The 24,800-nt window shown below is 42.8% G+C and overlaps 1 long non-coding RNA gene across 1 annotated transcript in view; it reads left to right on the forward strand.

Moving 5' to 3' along the window:
- LOC146692068 (uncharacterized) overlaps positions 1–21,703 on the forward strand; it is an 87,404-nt gene extending 65,701 nt beyond the window's left edge. Inside the window, exon 3 of the long non-coding RNA XR_014915389.1 lies at positions 20,929–21,703. This is a non-coding gene — a long non-coding RNA (uncharacterized LOC146692068). The remainder of the gene's footprint in view (positions 1–20,928) is intronic.
- Positions 21,704–24,800: the final 3,097 nt, after the last annotated feature.

The raw sequence follows: 24,800 nt of genomic DNA on the forward strand, positions 1-24,800 counted from the left end.
AAACACATCATTTTAATACAGGCAGGAGGACTGGACGAGAAAGAGAAATGGAGAGTGAAAATTTCAAATGATACCAGGCTCTATAACCTTTCCAAGGTGGGCGAATAGATTTCTTTGATTTGAATTGCTTTTGTGACCATTGCTTGTTGATGTCCACTAACAGTGCCACTTACCGTGACTCTTTTTGGACAACATATAGCAAAAATACGATTTGTGATGGGATGGTGCAGTTAAATTAAATGTCAGCCACTTTGTCTGTTGTCAGTGTCACACACCTGATTACACAGCATCCCCTAAAGATACATCCACTATAGGAGCACAGGCTCTCACACATTTCTGCAGTGCATGGAAAGGATACTTTAGTATTAAGCAATAAATGTGATTCAGAATGAGTTGACGTGGCCTGATCATAACAACTCGATGAAAGATAAAATAATTGAATCCCCTTTTTTTTCTGATCGGCTATCAGCTGTGGAGAGAAACGTTATCACTCCTGTAATTAATGACGCCTTAATTAAGGTGCTGAAATTCTGCCTCAGGTCATTAGCTCGAGGCAGGAATGCTGGTTCTGCCGAAAGCCAATTTCCCCTCAGCTGTTACATCACTCATCAGTGCAAGAAGCTCATCTATGACAGAAAATACAGCAAATAAAAGTTTTATTTTAATAAAATAATAGCGAGTCTTTAATTTCATTTCTTCAACTTCTTTTTCCTGTATGAGTCACTTGTAAGAAGTGATTCAGCTTTAGCTACCCTCTCAAAACAGTTTTGCATTTTCACAGCTTCATACACCTATACTTCCTCCAACTAAAGGTGCTGTACACTAATACATGCTGTGCTCAGTCTGCAAAAAGAGTCACTCACCTTTTCTTAAGAGAGTCTTTTAAAACTTTCTGCATAATCAGTGAAACCCCAAATTTTCACACTTCAATCCAATCAGAAACACTCATCATATATAAAATTCAACATTGTGCATGCTAATATCTTGTCTTGAGATAGCGGACACCACACACACACACACACACACACACACACACACACACACACCAACATGGCCTGGAAGAGTGTTATGTCAAGTACCTCCCATCATGCTTTGTTCCTGTGTAGTGAAGTGAGTGAAGCGAATGGCAATTCTTCATTCTCACCCGTCCCTCCCACCCCAACTTTCATCCTCTCCTGCCTCCCTTCCTTCTAACCCCATCCTCGCTCTCCCCACTGCACTAATCCGTATTGAGGAAGCCCCCCCCACACACACACACCCTAAAGCTTCCTCCCCCATTTCAATCTCTCCCACCTTAAAAGTCTCTCTGCTTCTCTTTGTTTTCATTTTTATTTCAGGTTTTGTTTTTTGTTCCCCTTCTCTCCCCCCCCCCCCCCCCCCTTTGTTCACTCCCACCATTCTTCTTGTTTGAGCCTTATGTTTTCCATATTTTAAAAATTCAAAACTGGAGACTGTGATTCACTTCAGGGAGCGACTTAAAGCTCAACACGGTCATCCACCCTCTCTTTCTTGCTCTGTCCCTTCAGCAGTACTCACTGTACCAATCAATCAATCTCCATTTCTTACATTCCATCTCTCCTCTCCAGCATCCTATCGTGGATGAGAAACAAAGCGGGCTCCCATTATCCTCCACTACAACCCACCCACCCACCTACCCTTCAGCTTCCGACCGGGCCTGGCTGGTTAATCTTCCCGAGGCGTTCAGTGTCTAACCGACCCCCCTGATGCCAGCAGACAAAGAGAGGGCTCCCTAATTCTCCCTTTCTCTCCTTTACCCTCACCCCTTCACCACCACCCCCCATCTACATTCTCCATCTACAGGGCCCCAGAACCAGCGGAAAGGCTTTGAAGAAGGGACCACCCCCTCCCAGTTTCTGCCTTCCATCCCTGTAGTACCCCCACACCCCTTAAAAAAAAAAAGAAACTGCACCGCTAAGGCTGTCAGGGTGGCCCTTCCTTCTCTACCCCATTGTGGGGTCCTGTGTACCCGCTTTACATATCCCAGAAACTTACTCTACCCAGTCACCCTCCCACCCCCACATCGCATCCAGCTCATGAAAGACCGACTTGCTCAAGAATGTTGTTTTTAGTTCCTTCCTTTTCTCATTGAGTGGGTGATTGGTGATGTGCCCGGTTTTGTTGCCCGTATCAATGGTGCCACTTGATGACAATTTGGCGGGCGAGACAACCATTTTTAATCAGACGTTAATTTATTGCGCTGCACCATTGCTGGCGTGACTTTGGCTAAAGGAATGAGTAGGCTGTTGTGTAGCTTTTTGTTCAATGTTTTGTTGGGGAGTGTGGCTAACATTAATAGGGTGTAGCTGTAGTTCCTCTTCAGAGAGACTTCCAGTGCGACTTAGCCTTGAGACTATTAAAAAATATATTAGCTGACATACACATGTGTACTAGAATCACTTGATCCTGTAACTAGTGAATGACTGACGAGGTTGCAGCATTTTCAAATTGCATAATTTTGAATATTTTAATTTTTGCATGACAAAAGTGCCGTAGACATCTGAAATCTAGTTGGACTAAAATGCTAGACAGTATCAAGAGACAAAATCATATCGTTAGCTTCATAGCATAATTGCCTAAGTCATTGACTTAGTCCAATGACTTAGGCAATTATGCTATGAAGCTAACGATATGCCGCTGCCAGCAGTTGGTAAACATCAGAACACGTGTAACCTGCAGTGAAACCTCTCTACACTACTGGTGTTGGAAAAAGTGTTCTTCGAACAGATGAAACCAAGATGAACTTTCACCAGAATGGCTAGACAAGAACAGTATTAAATGGGGTGACTGGTGGTGTGAATTGTTGTACATACACACACACAATGACTCTAAATCCAAAACTGAAGCCCAAGAGACCCATGGATAAGAAAAAAAGGGCTTCTTTAAAGAAGGAAACCCAACATTTGGTGATATTCTTAACTTCAGGTATTGATTATACTTCATTCCATGTAGTGCTATATTTATAAATATGGTTGTGCTTTGGTAGTCCAGTCATTTATAACCTTGCAATAACAAAACTGGGAAAAAAAGACCATAGTTCATAAATAGTTAATACAATATTTTTGTTAGACCTTGCAAAATAATGCCTGAAGACTACAGTTTATTCATGTCTTCTTATCTTGATTTGAATTATGAACAAGTCTATTGTGTATCAAAGTCAGAATGACAGTAAGTGTTTAAAAACATGTAGAAATTCAAACAGAAATAGACAGACAAACAAATTGCGCTTTTCACATACCTGCACCACGGTGAGGAACTGACAACTAGAAATCTGAGCTTGCACCGTGACCAAACAATCACTGGCGCTTCTCTCCATCTGTCTTTCTCTATATTCGTAGTGCTTTGCTTAAAGTGTCCAATATCTTTTTCCAACTATAAACTGTCAGCCAGTAAGTCATTCAGTTTCTGTGTTTTTTGCTGCTTTTGTTTGATTCTAAAGGCAAACTTTTCAAGTCCAGTCTTCTCCCACTTTCCTAACCCCATTACCAGTTAAAGTAAAAGGTGGTGGGGGAGGGGGGCAGCAATGTCTGTGGGTGGACACCTGAATGAATGGCATGTGCATGACTAAAAAAATGATCCTACTTCAAACAACAGTATGAATCAGTAAGGTATCAGTAACGTCACCACCCACTCAAAAGCAATAAAACAAGTGTGAGGAGGAGTGTCTTACAAGAAGTGAAAGCAAAGTGGTAAAGAAAACGTTAACCATTAACAGAACTGTACTTAAACGTCTTTTCCTGGGTTTTATGAATGAATGTAGCCTTTGTCCTGAATTAAAAATTAAACCAAGCTAGATTGTGTCTCAGTTTGATGCTAAATCTAATTCTGCTGGCCTGCTCAACCCTGCGACTGTCCCAGTTATGTAATCAATGTGCTTCTAGGTGCATCTGAGGAATGCATAGGGGATTTACATAGATTGGGGTGCACCATGAGGGTTGGGTCCTGCGGTCAAATGAGACAAAAAATCCAAGGGTAGGATATGAAGTCAGTACTTGAAAATACCACCATTGTGAGGAAATGCAGGCCTCGGGCTTTTACTGGATACACACAGAAGGTGTGCAAGCCCTTTTTGGATCATTGCCTAAGCTGAAGATATACGATTATAATCCAACTGTGATGAAGACTTACCTACTCATTCATGTGCGTCTACATTTCATTTACAGTAAATGCCCGCAACTTACAAAGAACAGCAATACAGGAAGTGTTTATTGCTATATCTTATCTCTGTAGGGTCCAATAGAGCTCTACAAGGAGCTAAAGTTCTAATTTAACTTTTACAGCCCATTATTTGCAGGGTACCGGTATAAAGAAAGAAAAAGAGAAACGGGAGTTAAAGTGTGTGTACAGGGCTGTATACATGCGATAAAGACTATAATAGAGTGCTTAAACATCGGCAAGAAACAAAGGGAGGAAAAAGATGCAAAGGTGGAATTCAAGAACTCCGTGATCCCTGTGTGTTGTGGGCATGTGCGTCACTGAGTCAGTTAGAAATTTCAGGAAGTTCAAACGGCTGATTTATAAGGTGTCATTGCTGAGTTGATTGGTTTTGGATTAGAAGGTGTAGCAAGACTTTGCCCCAGGGCTACTTGCTTTGTCTGACACTCGTGGAAGAGAAAATTTTGGGGAGTTTTAAGAACTATAAACAAAATGTAGATGGATTGCAGAAATGCGTGGTTCTGTAATTCAAAGGTTTGCAGGGGGAGAAAAGATGCAACTTACCAATTCAGTTAAATGAGGTGTTCGGTGTCAGATGTTTGAGTAAACACAGAGCAAAATATGACAAAATATTACATTCACGTGATCACTCATGCTGAAATTGTAAATGTAGGAATGAATGCTTCAATTTTATTTTCTGTTTTTGTGATGCTACAACTTGCTATGTTGACACAAAACAGCAGACACAGACGAGCACTCTGCCAAATGTGTGTAGCCCCTCTAGTAAAGGAGTCACATGCTCAAATAGATGTCATTTGGCATTGTGTGGAACTGTAATAACACACAGAGTGTTTCAAAATATCTCCCTGAATGGGTACCCCTTGTCCTCTAGGCCTGCAGTGCTGTAATTGCAGTCTCGTAAAATTGTTGTTTATTGCCTTTTATCTCTTAGAAATTAGCTAGCGGCTTATGGAGACCTTCAGTAGTGAAGTGGCTGCTTGTTTAAAACCAGAGACTGCAAATCAGATGTGACCTGGGGAGCCTAAAATCTAATAAATTGGACGCTGTTTTGTAGCCAGAGCTTTCACGTGTTACGCTTTTGCTTGCGATATTTAGCGATTCTTTCAAGCTTCTTGCTGGTTGTTGAGAATATTAAAGGCAATGGAAATCATCTGAAACAAGCCCACACTCTTCACCTGCACACTAGATACGGATTACAGTATGCTAATATTAATGTGTTGTTGTGGCAGCAACAATAGATTAATTTTAGCATTTTGGTATTGTTGTCACTAGCAGACCAGATTAACTCTAAGCTGGTCGTTTTTGTGGCTATTCCACTGCATTCAGCATTCATTTCTGATCCTGAACATCCAAATCAAACACTGGATTGCACTAATAGATAAATAATTGAAACAACCAAAGCATTTTACAGTTTTTTTTCATCATCCTAATTTATTGTATTAAATGATAAAGGGACCAACTGCTGAGTTGCTGTCATAGCAGAGCAAACCTGTTTTCAGTTTGTCTGATCCTTAAATCACTAGTTTCTACTATAGCTTTAATGTGGGTTGTCAGAGCACATTTTCCATATCCTTGAACCATGCAAATGAACTTTTTTCTTAAACATGAGGGGGGCAACAGCCATTAATAAAACACTTATTGTAGTTTCTCCATACCTTTAACATCATGCTTTCATATTTCGCTGCCATTCGTTACAGCCTATGTACTCGTGAGGCATATTGGACACTCATGAAACATGAATTTTGAGCCTAATATAAACCTGTTATGTACATAAAATCACAATTTAATGGCTGCCCACATCTAATCTGTAGCATTTACTTTGAAAGGGGGAATAATTTCAGGCTTTGAGGATGATAAAGAGTGATGGAGGGTGCTGTATGGAGAAGCAAGCATGCGTTTCCCATATCAATCAAGGCCTATGGATGGTGAGGCTAGTTAGCAGCTCGTGATTGTTTTGAGGCACTTGGCTGGGGTTCCAGTGTATCCCTGAGGCCCGTCCCTTTTGCTCGGCCCAGTGGGGGGCGAGGTGGCGCCTCGGCAGCCTCAAATCCAGCCCACGTTCATGCGTCCGTTCGGATCCATCACTGCAGGGCGGAGTGGTGGGGCAAGGGCCAGTCTTTGTCCAGCGCTGCATTCTTTGGCCCTTTGTGCACAGACCACAACCATTTAGGGATTTTAAAGGCTCGTTTGCACAATTCCTTTTGTCAGCGACCCTCTGCACAGAAAAGCAGTAGAGGGGGGAGAGGCCACTAGTTTTTCAATGTAAAAGGGGAAAAAAGATGGAAAAAACTAAATGAGAAAAGGGAAAAGGAATAAAAGAGGGGCTAAAAAATGGGGTTTGTTGATGTTCTTTTTTAATTACATGGTGTGGCAATATAAAAAATCGGGGGCCCTTGGCACAATAAATATGCCCCATTTACCCCTCCATTTAAACACTGTCTCACCGTGTCTTCATGAGAGCTTTGGAATTTTTCCATCAGCAACAGGCAGGCATACTTTTCTCATGGCACCGAAGTACATGTTGTAATGGGAATCCAGATACCAGCTCAGACACATCACATGTTCTCATTGAGTAAAACAAATACTAAGCAAAACACGATACCGCGGACCCCTCCTGGCTGTCCATAAGAAAACAGCTTCTTATCAAAGCAGAATATTTTCCCTGCTCTCTACATTCTTTTGAATGGGACAGGCCTCCAAGAATCCTTGGCTGGTTTGTTTTGACTGTGATAAACCTTGTGTATGCGTGTGTATGCTTCTGTTTTCTTACCCAAATCTAGTTGAGTCCTTTATGACGTCATAGATTTGCAATGAATCAGTGATTTACTTAGTTAAACATGCAGTACCGCAACACTTATATCGACAGTAACATGCAACATTGTATTTAGGCATATTAAAACACTACCATTTTTTCAATCTTGTTTAGAATAACCAATATTTATATGTATTGGATCAATATAAAAATTGATCCTTTAATAATCGCAATGTTAGTTCAATGGATTTCCTTTTCAGTACGAGAAGTAAATATAGTAAAAAGGCATTCAGCATACAACAAGTCACTGACAAGTAGTGAAAATGTATTTAAATGTACTATTTGACAGATTCTGCTCATCCATCCTGACTCAATGGTGATTCTGTTGTGTTACAATGTATCAAATCAGAGTTTTTATGTGGTATCAACTACTTCCTTACCCTCAGATGTATTTTCTAAACCAAACTAAGCATTTCTAGTATTGAAGAGTGGCTGATGTGAATTATACCCTGCTCTTGACTATATTTGAGATGGGGCAACTTTGGACCTGACTCCAAAATTCATGTGTAAAAAAATTTTAAAAAATCCTTAAGAGTGTGTACGCTCTGGTTCAAAGCCTTCATTTGGTTTTCAGTACGCACAAAGCCAATTTTAAGGTAAAATATTTACTTACACATCTAATAAATGCTAGTCCTAATAGACTCTCCTAACGTTTTTTCATTTGTAATCAGCTTGCTGATAAATGGGATGCGTGGAGGTGATTTTAGATTTTAGCAAATGTGAAGAAGGTTTTGTGTTTATGTTTGTGTTGTTGTTTAGCGGTCAGTTAGCATTACATTGCACATGAATAGGTGGCCACAGGGGGTAGATGGCAACAAGCTAATCTGATGCTATGGCGAATCCTTAAAGACTCTTCTAGTCCTTTAAAGCACATTGTTATCATCCTGATTGGGTTTAGCACCCAACCAGAAACCAACGCATTCCTTCCCATTGTGTTTCATTCACCAGAAAAGCTGGAGAGAAACAAAAGAGGCTGAGCATCACAATCTGGCCCTATTGTTGCTCATACAGTGACTGGCAGAGTCTGTTAGAAAGTTTTATTGACTGACTTAACACTTGGCTGTGAGGAATTTCAAGATTCAAATACTATTTATTTTTATTCGAGGGGCTTTCTCTGAGTGGGTGCAGATCCTCTGAATTGGGAGGAGAATCAGTAAGGGTCATTACTTCTGGTTCAAGAGGTCAAAGTTGAAATGACATCCAATGTGGTGATGAAGCAAGAGGAAAAACAAAGTGTTGCTAAGCAACGAGCAAATGGTATTTAGGTTAAGATCAAGCTTTTTAGACAAGCTTTACAGGTGGTCTTGAAAGAAACTTCTGTCGTGCAAATTTGACAGAAGGTTACTCAAGATGTTTGAAATTACAAGTCTGGACAGATGTGACTGGCTTTTCTTCTTAATCTATAGGGACATACGTTTTCTTCTTTGATGTATTCTGTGTCTTTTACCACTTGGACTTTTACCTCATCTTTTCTCAAGATTGTAAATATGCTCTGAGCAGCTTACTTGCACAGGCGTGTTCTTGCGGGATTCCAAGGACTCTGTGTAAAGAAACAAAATGCCGATTTCTGCAATGCGTCGACTGATTTTGTCTTGCAGTATGAGTGAATCTGAACCTGTACAAAAGTAGGGCTCAAGTTTGTCAGCAAGCACCCAGATCTATATATGGATGCACGATGGCACAGCTTTTAAGGAGAAGATGACCTCTGGCTTCTGTAAGCACACATCCTGACCCTGCTACCTCAATATTCATCCCAGTTCTCAGCTGTTGCTTTCCTAGTTCTCTCTTACTCTCTGTTTTTTATTATTGTATGGAGCTGGCCCTTCCAGCAGCAACCCACAGGAAGTCATTCACTTCCTAATTTTCTGCACATCAAACAGGGGTCACCACGGAGACGCAGACCATAAATTCACCCCACCCCTCCCCTCCGATGTGGTGTGATAGTGCAGTAACAGCTGCCTCTAATTGGGGCTGTAGGTTCAAACTGCTAACATATGACTTCCCTCCCATTCAGTAACACGCTGTCTGCCACTGCCAAGGCCGCAACACACAGACCAGATCGCCGGCACAGAGAAGGATGAGGTTTCAGACAGAGGAAGACAGAGAGAGTAGAGATAGTACGGGAAGCTTGGTGTGGTTTTGGGATGAGCTCTGAAGTGGTCCAATGTTTCCCCATCAACCTCAGAGACCCTCTGTTCAATGGGAGCTCACCCAGATTGAAAAAGAGAAAGAGAGGGGGATGAAAAGAGAAACAGTGGCAGACTGTGATAACAAAGGCAACCACAGTATGGTTTTGTGATGGCTCCCTGGGCGAAAACCAATGAATAGTGCGATCTGGCTGGGCCACGTGTTGCGTGGTCACTAAAATATGGAGTGCTTCTATGAATCTTTTCATGTTTAAAAAAAACCCAATTATTATTTTCTTGCTTTCCTCCAACTCTAGGTCTGGCTATAGGATCAGTTACCAAATAGGTTTCTTTTTTCTGCCAAATGACACTTTAATATATGTACAGATAGATAGATGCTCAAACTGATGTTCATGTGTTAAAGCCATTGAAACATAGTGAGCTATTTGCAACACATGACCATGGGAGAGGTGTCCGAAGAGGAGTCTATAATCCAAAGGGCTCAAGAGGCTTTAGTACCTGCCACTGCAATGTAAATTGGTCCCTCAGAAAGTGAACGAGTCGGCCTATTGTCTCTAATGGCCTCTTGTTAGAGATGCTGCCTGCAGTGTGAATTTGAGTTTGTATACCCGCTCCAGGGTACGTGCATTTGCACTTCCTAGCTTCCCTTAAGTTTACTGCATTTAGCAGGAAACACAATTAGCCCAATCAAAGTGAAAGGAGGGGGTCGGGAGTGGAGGGAGGAGAGAACGTTTTATGAACATGGGTGGTGAAACAGCAGCATTGTGAAGGCAGAGGATATGAGGTGCTGGGCGGCAGCTTTTTGATGTAGAGGAGTCCTTAGCAGGCATCTGACTCTTGTTAAAGTGCACCGACGTACAATTAAAGATATATGGTCCGGGACAGCCGTGTGATTTGGATACATTAGAGGATGAGATTTTAAAGGGAGCTGTTTAAAGGATGGCCAGTAAATACTATTCAGCACTAATGTGTGCTCTGATGTATGCCGTGAATTAGGTATTTTTTAAGAGTGCCATTTTTAAAAGCATGTTAATGGATGTCTATTAAAAAAAAGGATGTTAGGGGGATTAATTACAGGTCCACAAAATGTTGTGTGAGCAGATTTTCATTAGAGGAACAAAGCTACCAATCCAGTTTGTCTTTTATTCTGCCTGTCAGGTTTTCTTGTTTCTTTCCGCACTTCATTTGCTCAAGATACAAAACCTCATTGCTTAAATTCCATAGACATGTTCAGTGAAAGTGTCTCTTGAAACTAACAGGATGTCCTGTTAGTTTCAGGGAACACAAGATTTTAGAGAATGGCTGCCTCACTGTGACATTAAGTCTGCGCCTTGTCTGAATCTAGCTTAGCAGATTAATATGAATTTTGTTTTAATATTTCTAAAAGTTACCTGAAAACAGAATCTTAAAACAAACAAACAAAAAACAACAACAACAAAAACAATAAATATTTAAAGGGTAGAAATAAAATCAAAGTATTATACGCTGAACAAACAACTCATTCCTGAAGAAACTGATTGTTAGACACGTTTGACGCTGGGATACTCATTGGCTGCTGTCCTAAAGTCATTCCAGGTTCCACTCCTGTTGGTTAAGAACAGAAACTGAGGCTAAAATCTGCAGATCCTCGCCAAAACTGGAGAGTAGAAGACTGGAAAAATGTTGCTCGGCTTGATGAGTCTCGATTTCTCCTTTGACATTTAGATGGTAGGGTCAGAATTTGGCTTAACATGAAACGACATGGTGTGAAGGATATTTTTTGGCACAGTTTGGGATGTGTTGGAATAGGACATTCACATCATGGATGTGCAGCTGACAAATTTGCAGCAGCTGTGTGATGCTATCATGTTATCATTGACCAAGAATCTATGAGGAATGTTTCCAGCACCTTGCTGAATCTGTGCCACAAAGAATGAAGGTACTTCTGAAGGTAAATGGGGCTTCAACCTGTAGTAGCAAGGTGTACCTAGCAGGGTGTCTAGTACAGCTTCAGTATAGATGTCATGTCCTGGCCAGTTTAGGCCATCTGCCAGACTGGAGGTGTGAGGATGTGAGTGGGTGCTGTTTGAGGTATAAAAAGGCAAGGGGACTAGCTATTTAAAAAGTTAGTGAATCAGGAAATTCCTCAAACACTCTTGGGGGAGGGGGTGGAGGGTGGCTTAAGCTGACCCTCTGTTTCCAGCGCTCTCATACCCTTATGTGGACTCAAAAGTGGGCTCACTGGATGTCCCTTAGTCAGCACAGGCAGGGGGTGCAGACAAAAGACCCATTCTGCCAACAAAAGGGGGCATTTAGACCGTCACATACCCTGGTGGCTCCAAGGGTGGGGATGTCGGGGGTGCTAGGGAAGCCAAGAGAGCAGAGATAGGAGAGTTTGAAACTTCAATGGAAAAAAGCTTGGTATAGAAAAGGGTCAGTGCTGTCCAAAAGCTAAGCTTACCTATGGGCAGGGACAAAGGTCAGGGAATAGATACACAGAGGAATCCCTGTGGTAATGCTGAGGGAAGCAGAGCCAAAGGGGGCTGAGCCTAATGACTTAAAGACTGTGTTCAATAATTCAGCCTCTTTATTTGTTTCAATTATAAGATTACTTGGCACAGTCGGGCCAAAAACAGCAGGGTCATCTGGCTCATTTGGCAGCACACTTCTCCGGCCAATCAAATAAGCACAAGTGCACAGCCCAGGTAGAATACAGTGTAAGGTGGGTGGTGTGACATTATGGTAATTACCTGAAACAGTTCCATTTAAACTGCTGTTCAGCATCTTTGTGTTAAAGACCTTTAAAGGACCTTTAAAGTTTTTAACCTTGTTTATTTGTCAGTATGATGTAAATGATGAGGGTGAGCATTTCCACCTTGGAAGTGTAGTAACAGTTTAAAAAATTCTGGTTCAGACAGCTAGCATTTTAAACCAAACATCCCTGGGAATCAATCCTGTCAGCTTGCGCTGTGATGCTAACATCTCAAACTGGCAATAATGTTTATAATCATCTATACTTTTCTGATGTTGTTGGGATTGATATGTTAATTTCCATTTAGATACATGATCTTCTTATTGTTCTTCAGAATCTGAGTATTTTAACTGTGTTTGAGTAAAGGTAGCTGCAGGCTACAGCCTTGTTGAGTTAGCCATTTTGATTAGCAGAATGGATTCGTTTCAGTTCACATCTACACATAAGCGCAAACTCCACGAAAGCAGTGGAAGTTATACAGTGTTTCGAAATACGGCACTACTTTTAAAGAGTGACACCCTTTGATCAAGTGCTTGCCTAACATATAGTGTAAATATGCAAATTGTGCTAACCTGCAGCAACTTCAAAGATCGACTTCCATTTAGATAAAGCACACACAAGCTCAAGGGGAAAGTAAAAAAAAAGGCACTTTCATCCCCATCGAATGGAGGACATTTTTTTCCTATCCTTATACAGCTCCCAGGTGCCCTGTGTGCCCTCCCTTCCCTTTCTTTGGCCCAAATCAAAGGCTGATACTCTAAACGCGATGAATGACATTGATCTTAATCTGTGAGGAGTAAGGGTAATTTCGATGGGTGTGTGTGTGCGAGTGGAACAGAGAGAAGGTCAGGGGGTCTGTGGAGAGGGGGAAGATGATCTCTGTGCTCCAGCAGGGCACAAAGCGAGGGCGCAAGCTACAGGAGCACCCTCCCGTACAATGCACCCTGAGGATCGTTAAGTGATTGTGTTACAGAGAACAGGTGAACTGCGTCTCTCTGCCTCGTCTTTTATATTTTCCTCTCTATTATGATTTACAGGGCTATTCTTCTCCCCCTGCTGCCCCACCATAACTTGTGCTGTTCTTTTGAAGGCAGGCCTGATCACTGCTATTGTACCTGGCCGGCTTTGAAGTGCCTAAGTCTTAAATGATGATGAGACAAGGAGAATGCTTTTCTCTAACAGCCAGGGTAAAAGAGGCTCTTGTTTCTGACAGGTGTCCTTTATAGAAGGGAGTGTGCTGGACTGGTGTTTTGTTGGGGATCGGGTTCCACCCTTCTCCATCACCTGCTAATTGAATAGCATTAGCTTGCCATCTGTGGAGATTTACTGGAAATGACCTCATTGTTGTGTTTAGATTACAGATTAGTCAATAATGAGGAAAGATGTGCATTGTAAATAAAATCCACTGTTGTGGAATAATAAAACAAAATAATTTCCGGCTTGCTGGTGACAAATTCTGTTATTGTCATTTCAAAATAATCATCCATCTGAGCTTTTGTAAACGGTTTTTACTGACCCAAACAAATGTCTTACTTGATATGATAACTCATCAAAATGTTGCTTTTCCCCAGGATTTGATTGAAGATTCACAGTTTAGCTTATTTACAAATTGTCTTACAGTCAGTTTTGAACTCAGGTGTGAGACTCAAGCCATAATTCATACCATGTATAGGTAGTTATTTTAAAATACATTGATGTGGAAAAGGTCTGTTCTCTAGGCATGTTACATTTTTTGTTGTTCAGAATGGAGAAAGCCTTTGAGACTGTAGAAGGTTTATGATTATTGATGATCCATGTCTTATATATAATCCATAGTTCGGTCTTACTATCCCATCTAGTTCCCTTCAAGATTTATACACTCCCATGTTGCATGCTGGGGTTTGTTTTACAAACTGTTATTAAGTACACTGATAACTACTTGTTAGCCACCCTTCAGTCTCCTTTCCTCAACGAGCTAATCTGCCAGTAAGTTATATTTTCTGTAAGGACCTCAGAGTATCTCCCAATATCCTATCAGATATCATCAGATTTGTATTGAGGTTTCTCACGTGGCGTCATGCGCACATTGCTCATGAGTCGTCTGACATACTGGACTTGATACAAAAACTGTTTGCTAGGGAAAAATGTGCATTCCTCGATTCGTTGTCACTGGCTCCTGGAAGTTGCTTTTACTTTGTTTGTAGATAAGTCTGTCACTTCCATCCATAGCAGTCAGTTGAGAGATACACATTTTTTCCTAGCAACAGGTGGTTGCCATGGGGTCGCTGGCCAATCCGTAGGCCTGTGTGACTTTAGCAATAATTTTTCCAGTCGGTAAAACTGAATTTTGGCTGTAGGCCTGTGTGACTGGAACCTTATTCCCTTGATCCTACATTGTCACTATGATAGTGCCAAAATGGCACATTTTTGGTCTGTGGTCATGTGCCCACAAAATCTCAACACTAATCTACAAAACCTGATTATTATATTTTATCCATATCAAATTTAATGTATCATCATGTTGTCTAGCAACCACCTATCTCCGAATCTGGCCATATCTAGCATTTATGCACCTGTAACACCTTTTAAAAGTGCAATATTATTTAAGTTTCACGACAGAAGTTCTAAGTTCATTGTGTCAGGTATAATCATTCACTTGACACTGCCCTCGCTGTGAACATTTATTACCTAATTTATGCTACTTGGCTGACAGTATGTGGTTTTACAGATCCTTTAAATACAAAGAGATAAAAGCTCAAGTGACATTGTTGATATAAATGAACTGCCAGAGAACAAGCACATAATCCCAAAAGATGCCAAGGACTTTTTCATGGTGCAAAGAGGTGATTATCGCATATTTAATCTTAAAACTTGTGATATGTAGGAAATGATTCCTTGTGAATCAGCTGAGTTGAATAAGATCAGAATCAGAATCAGAATCAGAATGGGGTTTATTGCCAAATGTTGAGCAGGTTTACAACATTAGGAAATTGCTGCGGTGCTTCAGTGCAAACATAGTGTCATAAATAGCACTTAAATAGACATGGAAAAAAATAAAAGTAGGGATAAGAATTAAAAGTGCTACGTGGGAAGATATGTGCATGAGATATACATGAGATATATACATGAGAATAAGAATTAAGAGTGCTACGTTGAAAGATATATACATGAGTGCAGGTGGTGATCAGTGCCAAACATGGAATGATGCAGTGAACACAGCGTAGGGTCATGTGTTAGTGGTGGGAACAGTCATATGGTTATTGTTCATGTGTCCAACAGCAGAGGGGAAGAAACTGTTCTTATGGCGAGAGGTTCTGGTGCGAATGGACCGGAGCCTCCTGCCTGAGGGGAGCAGGTCAAACAGACTGTGTCCAGGGTGAGAAGGGTCAGCTGAGATCCGAGCTGCACGCCGCAATGTCCTGGAGGTGTACAGGTCCTGCAAAGATGGGAGTCTGCAGCCAATCACCTTCTCAGCAGAGCGCACAACACGCTGCAGTCTCTGTTTGTCCCTGATAGTGGCTCCAGCGTACCACACGGTGATGGAGGAGGTGAGGATGGACTCGATGATTGCAGTGTAGAACTGCATCATCGTCCGTGTTGGCAGGTTGAATTTCTTCAGCTGCCTCAGGAAGTACATCCTCTGCTGGGCTTTCTTGATGACGGAGGTGATGGTGGGCTCCCACTTCAGGTCCTGGGTGATGGTGGTACCCAGGAAGCGGAATGAGTCCACAGAGGTGATGGGGGTGTCAGTCAGGATGATGGGGGGGAGTGGGGCTGTGTGCTTCCTGAAGTCCACAATAATCTCCACTGTCTTCTGGGCATTCAGCACCAGGTTGTTGTGGCTGCACCAGGACACCAGACGTTCAACCTCCCTCCTGTAGGCAGACTCGTCCCCGTCCGAGATGAGTCCAATAACGGTGGTGTCATCTGCAAACTTGATTAGCTTGACAGACTGGTGGGTGGAGGTGCAGCAGTTGGTGTACAGGGAGAAGAGCAGAGGAGAAAGAACACAGCCCTGAGGGGAGCCGGTGCTGATGGTCCGGGAGTCCGAGACATTCTTTCCCAGCCTCACATGCTGCTTCCTGTCCGTCAGGAAGTCAGTGATCCACCGGCAGATGGGATCAGGCACATTCATCTGGGAAAGCTTGCCTCGGAGATGGTCTGGAAGGATGGTGTTGAAGGCAGAGCTGAAGTCCACAAACAGGATCCTGGCGTAGGTTCCTGGGGAGTCCAGATGCTGCAGGATGAAGTGTAGGGCCATGTTGATGGCGTCGTCTACAGACCTGTTGGCTCTACATGCAAACTGCAGGGGGTCCAGGAGGGGGGCCGTGAGGGTCCTGAGATGGGAGAGAACCAGGCGCTCAAAAGACTTCATGACCACAGATGTCAGAGCCACGGGTCTGTAGTCATTTAGTCCAGTGATCCTAGGTTTCTTGGGGACAGGGATTATGGTGGAGGACTTGAAGCAGGCAGGCACATGACATGCCTGCAGTGAGGAGTTGAAAATGCCAGAAAACACTGGGGCCAGCTCGTTTGCACAGTGTCTGAGAGTGGCAGGAGACACACCGTCTGGGCCGGGAGCTTTTCGAGCATTCAGACTCTTAAACTGCTTCCTCACATCTGCTTCATGAATATGAAGAGTTGTGGTGGGAGGAAGTGGTGTGAAATCCTCTTTTGTGTGGGGTGAGGAGGGGGGTGTTGTAGGTGAACGGTTTGAAGGTGGTGATGGCTCTATGGAGGGGGGAGAGGTGGGGGAATTAGTGTCCAAAGTGTCTCTATTGTTGGGGCCGTTGGAGGTGTGAAGGCTGCCTGATGGCTCGTCAAAACGGCAGTAGAAGTCGTTAAGGGTGTTGGCTAAGAGCAAGTCATCAGTGGAGTGGGGGGTTTTAGGCTTGTAGTTTGTGATATTCCTAAAACCTTTCCACACAGAGGCCGAGTCATTCTCTGAGATCTGCTGCTGCATCTTCTCAGAGTGCTGATGTTTAGCAATGTCCACTTCTTTAGTGAACCTGTACTTGGCCTCTCTGTAGCAGTCCCTGTCTCCGCTTCTGAACGCCTTTCTCTTTTCCAGCCACAGCTTTTTGAGTTTAGGAGTAAACCAGGGTTTGTCATTGTTATAACTCACCCTGGTGCGTGATGGCACAATGCTGTCCTCACAGAAGTGGATATAGGAGGTGACAGTGTCCGTAAACTCGTCCAAGCTGTTAGAAGCAGCCTTCAATGTGTCCCAGTCTGTGGTCTCCAAACACGTGCGAAGCTCCTCCACAGCCTCGTTGCTCCACAGTTTTTTAGTCCTCACGACAGGTTTGGAGAGCTTCAGCCTCTGTCTGTACGCGGGGATTAGGTGGATCATGACGTGGTCAGAAAGTCCGAGTGAAGCGTGGGGCACCGCGCGATAGGCCCCGCTGATCGTGCTGTAACAGTGGTCCAATGTCCTCTCCTCTCTGGTCGGGCATTTAATATACTACTTATATTTTGGAAGCTCATGGCTCAGATTGGCTTTGTTAAAGTCCCCAAGAGCAATGATGAGAGAGTCCGGGAATGTCCGCTCCGTGTGGAGAATCTGCTCCGCGAGTGCGCACTGAGCTGCCTGCGCATCTGCGTCTGGCGGGATGTAAACAGCGGCCAGGATGAATGAAGCAAACTCCCGCGGAGAATAAAACAGTTTGCAGTGGATAAAAAGATATTCCAGAGAGGAAGAGCAGTGCTGAGCAATCACTGTCACATCTGTGCACCAGCCACTATTGATGTAGAAGCAGAGACCTCCACCTTTGGACTTACCGGAGAGAGCGGCCTGCCGGTCCGCGCGCAGCAGATGGAAGCCCTCCAGCTTGAGCGCGCAGTCTGGGATGTTCTCACTGAGCCACGACTCCGTAAAACATAAGACACAGGAGGAGGCAAAGTCTCTGTTCATGCTTCTCATCAGGGCCAGTTCGTCAATCTTATTCCCGAGTGAGCGTACATTAGAAAGGAAGATCCCAGGAAGAGCAGTTCGCAGTCCGCGTCTCCTCAAACGCACGAGTGCGCCGGCTCGCTTCCCTCTCTTTCGGCGTCTCGCTTTCCTGGTCAGAGTCAGCAGTAAATCTGCCGCAGATGCAACAAATATTGGAAATAAATCCACAGGCGTTGTAGTCCTGTAGTTAAGGAGCTCTTCTCTGGTGTACGAGTATCCAGAGGAGTGCCCAGACACAGAAGAAATGCACAAAAACAAAACAAAAGTAACGCACTGAAGCACCAGGGCGACCATCCGCGGCGCCATCTTGGTTAGAAGATGTTCAAGGACAGATTTTTTTAATAGCTTCTTTTAACTCATGAACACCAAAGGTAGTGTATGAAATCAGAAATAGCAACCAGAATGGAACCCTGACAGACTTAATTCATGTGCAAACAAATTACATCAGCTGTTATCTCTTCATTAACTCCAGTCTAAACACTGCATCCTTGTTTGGTGTGTGTGTGTGTGTGTGTGTGTGTACTGATGTGTGGGTGACACTGCAATAGTTGGAGTATGCATAGCGGTTTGTGCACAGTAGTGCATGAAGGCACTCATATCTGTGTCTGTGCGTGTTTGTGTAACACAGTTTTGCATCAATGATTCCAAATCCAGCCTCGAGTGCACATTCAGATAGAGGCAAAACGCAGGCCGCTGCTGGGCACGGCCATCTGGGCCCAGCCCCGGGCGGGTATTCTCTGGAGTGGGGGGTGTTTGAGCTGTTGTGGGGGGTGGAGGTTTCACGATAGTATTACAGGATGGTTAGTGTGTGATTAGGAGGTAGAGTAGAATAAATATACCCCTCCTCCATTCCATCCTTCCGCCTCAAGCTTGCGGTATGATGGAGAGGGGGAGACTGAACACACAGCTGTCCTCAGCCATTATCAGTGATGGATGAAGCCAGAGCAGAGCATCAATGGCATGCTGCACACTCACTCGAATGTGTCAGTGTATTGGGCTGTGTATCTTATTTAACTTTGTGTGCACAAGAGAGATAGAGGAAGAATGGAAAGAGAAAAAGGAATTTGGATAACGTACTGGAAATATCTTGATGATGTAATTAATCACTCATTTGTTGTAGATGGCAGAATAAGTGAAACAAATGAGGAAATATAAGCCTGATACACCTTTTACAGCAAATCGTGTATTTTGAGTTGCTGAGGTGTTATCTCTGACCATGATATCCCATTTTCTTCAGCAGCAGGTGGTTGTAGCAATGGTTCCAGCACAAAAACTGGAATTTCCAGTGCTTTTATTCAGTTTTTCCCCACAGAGTTTTACAGTGGCAGACACATAATTGCAATATTAACCAATTACATTTGAGACAATGGAAAGCTGTGGTGTCCAAAAAGGAGGAAACTATTGTACATTTAAAATAGTTGCAGACAATTAGGAGGAAGAGGTCAATTGTACAAATGCATATTCTTATTAAACGATGTGATCTTTTCAGCAACCAAGCTTGAAAACTGTTTTGCCCATTCAGGATTGATGAAATCAAATCAAAACATCTGAAAATAAAAGGATTAATAAATGCACCAACATAGATAAAAAGGACAGACTAGAATTAGGTCTCATCTAGCTTGCGTGCAATTGACCAACCAGCTTTGCAAGACAAGTGGAAATGGTTTTATATAACACTTTTCTAGTCTTGCTGACGACTGAAAGAGCTCTACCGCGCATCCATGGCCAGTTGAGAATCATCTCACTCAATCTGATAACACTAATAAAGGAGCACTTTAAAGTGCCATTTTTGGCCGTAGCTTTGTCCTTATATGCGCTTGTATTTATCAATGAACAGCTGTTTACCTGCCAGAAAACCTGAGAAAAACCCCTGACCTGAGTATTTTTCTGAGTTCAAATCAATATCAAACAAGGACAGATTGGAGGACATTGGACATTGAAATGTGTGTGGAGGAGTTGTAAAATAAGACATTTGTTTGATGTATAATCCCAGATGGATGTTAAATGTTACCAATAGTGCAAACGTCCAGCAATAACCAGTGCACTGGTGGATTGTATCTGAAGTGTCTCTTTGAGGGAGGGGGCATTAAATCAAATCCAATAATGTTCCCTGCTCCTGGTCCACCAATTAAAGTAATCAATGCCATGCCTGAGTTACCACAGCATCATAGTCTCAGGCTGTTCTGTAGACCTTCATTCCCATCAGCCCGGCTCGTGAATACTACTGCCTTACTCTTACGACCGTTAAAGCTCTCTCTGAATCTGATTCTTCTGTAATTAACCCCTGTGTGTAATCCTGAGAGCTTGCTGATATCCAAAATGCTAACTCGATCCCCAACCAAGGTTTCCCTGATTAGATTAGCGTGCGCTGACTCATATTCGAACAATGCTGTCGTCTGACTCAACAGCTGTCAAACACAAGAGATGGGCATAAGCCGCCAATTAAATATGCTAATGTATTTCATCCTCTTAGATAGGCGAATTATGTGTGTGAATAGGCTGGATTCAGGCTATTTGTCCTAATTTTCTTCAGTAATTAAAAGCTTTATTTCACCACTGTCAGGTTGTCAGTGCATACCTTTCAAGAACGGTAACAACTGCAGGAAGAAAGGGTGTAGCTGTGGAGTGAATTTGTTTTAACCAATTTAATAAGACGCGGTGATTTGCATCTGAGTTGAGTCTGCGTGCAGAAGCAGGCTGGTATTATTAAAATTGAGACTGGTGGTTCTATCTGAAGCTCACTGATCCATCGAAAAGAAGTGACAGCAAAGGCAGACAAGCCTGTAATGGACTGGTCATGGACCAAAGGCCCACCAGAGAATATCTTCTTACAAAGACACAAAAGGGCTTGTAGAGAATGCATACAGAAGGAAAAATAGCTAAACTATCAAATTTTCACATGGTTCTTAATGGTCAGAGTGAATCACATAACATGATGTCTTACAAAAAGAGACAGACCCATCTTTTATTTCCTTCAAAATTGACCGTGACGCTTCAGTAGCAGTTGCTTTGTTTTACACACATCTATGATCTATTGTCTGAAATCCTTTTCACAGGTCCAGATTTGCCACCTACTGACCCCCTCATCTTTTTCTCTCCCCATGTTGTGCAGATGAACACTGGTCCAACTGATAATGATGGGGGATATTGAAAGACGAGTAACCCTGCCGTTTCCCTCTCTCTACGATTCATTAACCCGATTTCCACTGAGCTCTGTCCCACATGTGTCAGCGCCTGCTGAGGATTCTGCTGACCCGCGCGGCCCCCGTCCTCTGCCCTGTCGCACACCAGCTCGCCATCAAACCGACAGATAACTGTCGAGAAGCAAGCAAGGTCGGCCCTGAAGTGTTGATAGCCTCCATGCATATCCTATAGCCACTTTGAGGTCCCAGATGTAGGATAGCAAATCTATATTGCTTTATGTTAATTCAGGCAATTATTTTAAAGTGAGCAAAGAAGGCATCGATGCTGTTTGTAAGAAGAATACATGAAAACATCAGGTATCTAAGCTTGTAGCACAATACAAAAGGTCACGTGTGGCTTCCAAAGAACAGATTGCAGCAATCACATGTCATTGCAATTCACTATTAATATCTAAAATAGGCATTTTGGACTTGAGTTGTTTTCATAGTAGTAGTAGCACTATAGTTTCTCTTATGTATTCCATTTCATGCTGCAGAGATGATTAATTAGACTTTGCAAAAGTACTCGCATGCTTGCTAAAGTAGAGAAAATAAATCACAAACTCTTCATGCCTTACATGTGTGAAACAGAGGGAAAAGAAAGAATAAATGAAGTTCAAAGTGGTAGACTGCACTCTTTTAGATTCAGTAGTATCAAAAGCAACTGCTACACTCTCGTGCTGTTTTACACAAGCTTTAATCCAACTACCCTTGTTTGAACTTAGTTTTCTTTTTAGAGCAACAACAAATCCAAGTTTAATGTCTGTATTGTTTCCTTGTTGGCGGTGTGGGGGCAGGCTCTTGCTGAAAAGGCAAAACACTCCTAAACCACTCGCACTACATCCCCGTACATCCTGTTCTCACCCCCAGTCCAGACCTTGTGCACAATCAGTCAACAGCACTTGTTTCCAAAACAATTCTGGTTTATCCAGATGTTCCCTTTGCAGTCTTCAGTGACTTTTTAATTAGGTAAGGTGTCTTCCCCTGACTCTTTTATATATTAAGTGTGTCCACAGGGCATCAGCACACTACAACCATACAGAGGTTTGATCTTTCTTTTTTTACCCAATGTACTTCTCATTTTTATGACAAGTACATGTATGTTATTCACAATGTCTTGATTTCAAACGTTGATTTGATTGGCTAGTAGCATCACTTATCAACTCTTCAGTGCAAGCAGTTCAGTTTGGCAATGTTATTCAACATGAATCTTAAAGATTTAAAAATATTTGTCTAATATGTTCACATAGAGTCTAAATATGGACTATATTAGTCTCTGTTGGTTTGTCCACTAATTGGAGTTTCTGATAAAGCACTTCACGTTTAGCGCCCATTTTTGCTGTACTGATCGTGCGCTTTTGACACAGTTTTGAAGTAGCTGGCAAACCTTGCCCCAGTCAAACACATACTCATTGATTGGCAGCAAAGCCCGCAAGGGAGTCTGGGAGGCTTGATCAATACATCTCTCACTGAGTTCTACCTTAGTACCAGAGAGTTTCCCAGCCAGCCATCTATTAAGCATGTGTTGGTGCATGCAGAGGATGGTTTAGTTTACTCTAATTTGTTTTACAGGCAGAGGGTGTTTATTGGACCAGAAAAACATTTGTTATCTTTTTCCTCTGGAGGAACAGTCATGAATCAATCTCACTTCAAATGTACAAACACAGAAGCGCCCCGGTGATTACCCCAAATAAACACACGTACAATGGGATAAGTGTACACACACGTATGCACAGAACAACATCGGGATTGCGCAAATGCACACAGCATTCCTTTGGAAAGATATACATGGAGAAAAACATTCTTTGAAAGCCTCGTAATTAGTTTAACACATAGGACATCATGTGTTTTTGTTTCCGCTGTATATATTCACAGTAGTTGTATTAGGTGGCTTATTTATACTAAACACAGCACACTTTATGTTTCATCTTGTGCCCCACCCATATGTAAAAGGATTTGTATAACAATGATGAAATGCCGGTGCTGGTGACTCTTATAAATCAAGCAGTAAAACAACGGTTACACACAGCAGGCTAGTAGTAACATGGAGCTCAAAGGTCAGTAGTTAATTCCTTTACAATTACTCGTTGCAACACAGTTATACTGAAGACAAAACAACAAAAACAACTTGTGTTTAAGTGTTCTGCAAACAAGTGTCTGTGACAAATTAAAGAAGGTCTTTACTTGTCCAGAGATTGTGTGTATAGATTGTGGTATAGATTCAAGAAACATTCCTCAGAGATTTTGGTCCATCCATGATGCAAATCTCCCACCACATCCCAAAAGTACTCTACTGGGTTGAAGTCTCACAACTGTGAAGGTAATTTGAATACAAAGAACTTGTTGAAATTGACATGTTTAAGACCATTTGAATGTCACTGCAAAAACTAAGAATCATCAGACCATTTTTCCAATTTTCTGTTGTCAAACTTTGGTGAACCTATGTGGACTGTAGCCTCAGTTTCCTTTCCTAAGCTGACAGGAGTAGCACCCAGCTTGGTCTTCTGCTGCTCCAGCCCATGAGACTCAAAATTCGTCATTGTCCATAGTCAGAGATACTCTTCGGGATAACCTGGTTGTTGGTTTTCCCAATATGTTCTGCCGACCAGAAATTACAGGAATACGAGTGGGTGGATCTCTAATTAGTTTTTAAACCCCGTTTACTATTGCCAGTGTCACTCAGTATAAATCAGACCACTCATTCTCTTCACGCCACCGGGTCAAAAGACAGGTTTTTAATTCTCGGCTACCCCTGGATAAGAAAACACAATCTCCACATCGACTGGTCAGGACACAAGGTTACAAGCTGGAGTCTATTCTGCCTCACTTTTCTTCAGCTCTGTTCTCAGGAACATCAGAAGCATCTCCTGCTGTACCTTCACCACCAGATCTCACCTCAGTCCCCAAGGAATATCATGACCTCCAGGAGGTCTTCAGTAAGGATAAGGGGTTGTCCCTTCCTCCCTACAGAGCGGAGGAAAGATGCAGTTTGCATGTTCTCCCCATGTTTGTGTAGGTCCAGGTACTACAGCTTCCTCCCACAGTCCAAAGACATGCAGTTAGTGGGGATAGGTTAACTGGAAACTCTAAACCTCCCATAGGTGTGAATGTGAGTGCGAATGGTTGTCTGTGTCTATGTGTTAGCCCTGCGACAGACTGGCGACCCTGAAAAAGAATAAGCAGCAGAGAATGGATGGATGAATGCTAAGAAAGATAAGACACTCCGTCCGTGTATTGACAATAAAGGTTTGAATAGGATCACAATTAAAACCAAATACCCTCTGCAGAAAAACTGTCCCTGCAAGAATTTAAGCCTGAAGTGAAAGGCCCACTCCCACATCCCAAAAACACCTTCGGTGGTTCCCTCAGTTTCACTAACTTCTGCCGTCTCTTCATTCAGAATTACAGCCAGATAGCCACATCAATCACTCATTTCACTTCCACCCAGATGCCATTTATCTGGTCTCTTGATACTGAAGCAGGCTTCATTAAATTAAACTTGTTCAGTTCCACACTCCTTTTGATTCACCCCATACCACAAAACCATTCATAGTGGAAGTAGACGCTTGGCTTGTGCCTTCTTCTTGCCTCCCTCCAGCCAAGAGAAATTATGATGTGGGTGACGAAGAACTGTTGGAATCCAGGCTCCAGGATGTCAAGCCCAATGCCTTGTCCCGCCAGTTCGTCACCAACACTGACCCACCTGAGACTGCCGCATTCCTTCCTGCCACCTGCAAGGTGCCTTTCGACTCCTAGGACGTCGAAGATGCCATCCGCGAGGCCCTTTAGGATGAGCCTGACC

This window comes from Copadichromis virginalis, linkage group LG15 (assembly GCF_057382275.1).
Source record: "Copadichromis virginalis isolate Kocher_CV1m ecotype Utaka linkage group LG15, C_Virginalis_male_GT1.1, whole genome shotgun sequence".
In the NCBI taxonomy this organism is placed as follows: domain Eukaryota; kingdom Metazoa; phylum Chordata; class Actinopteri; order Cichliformes; family Cichlidae; genus Copadichromis; species Copadichromis virginalis.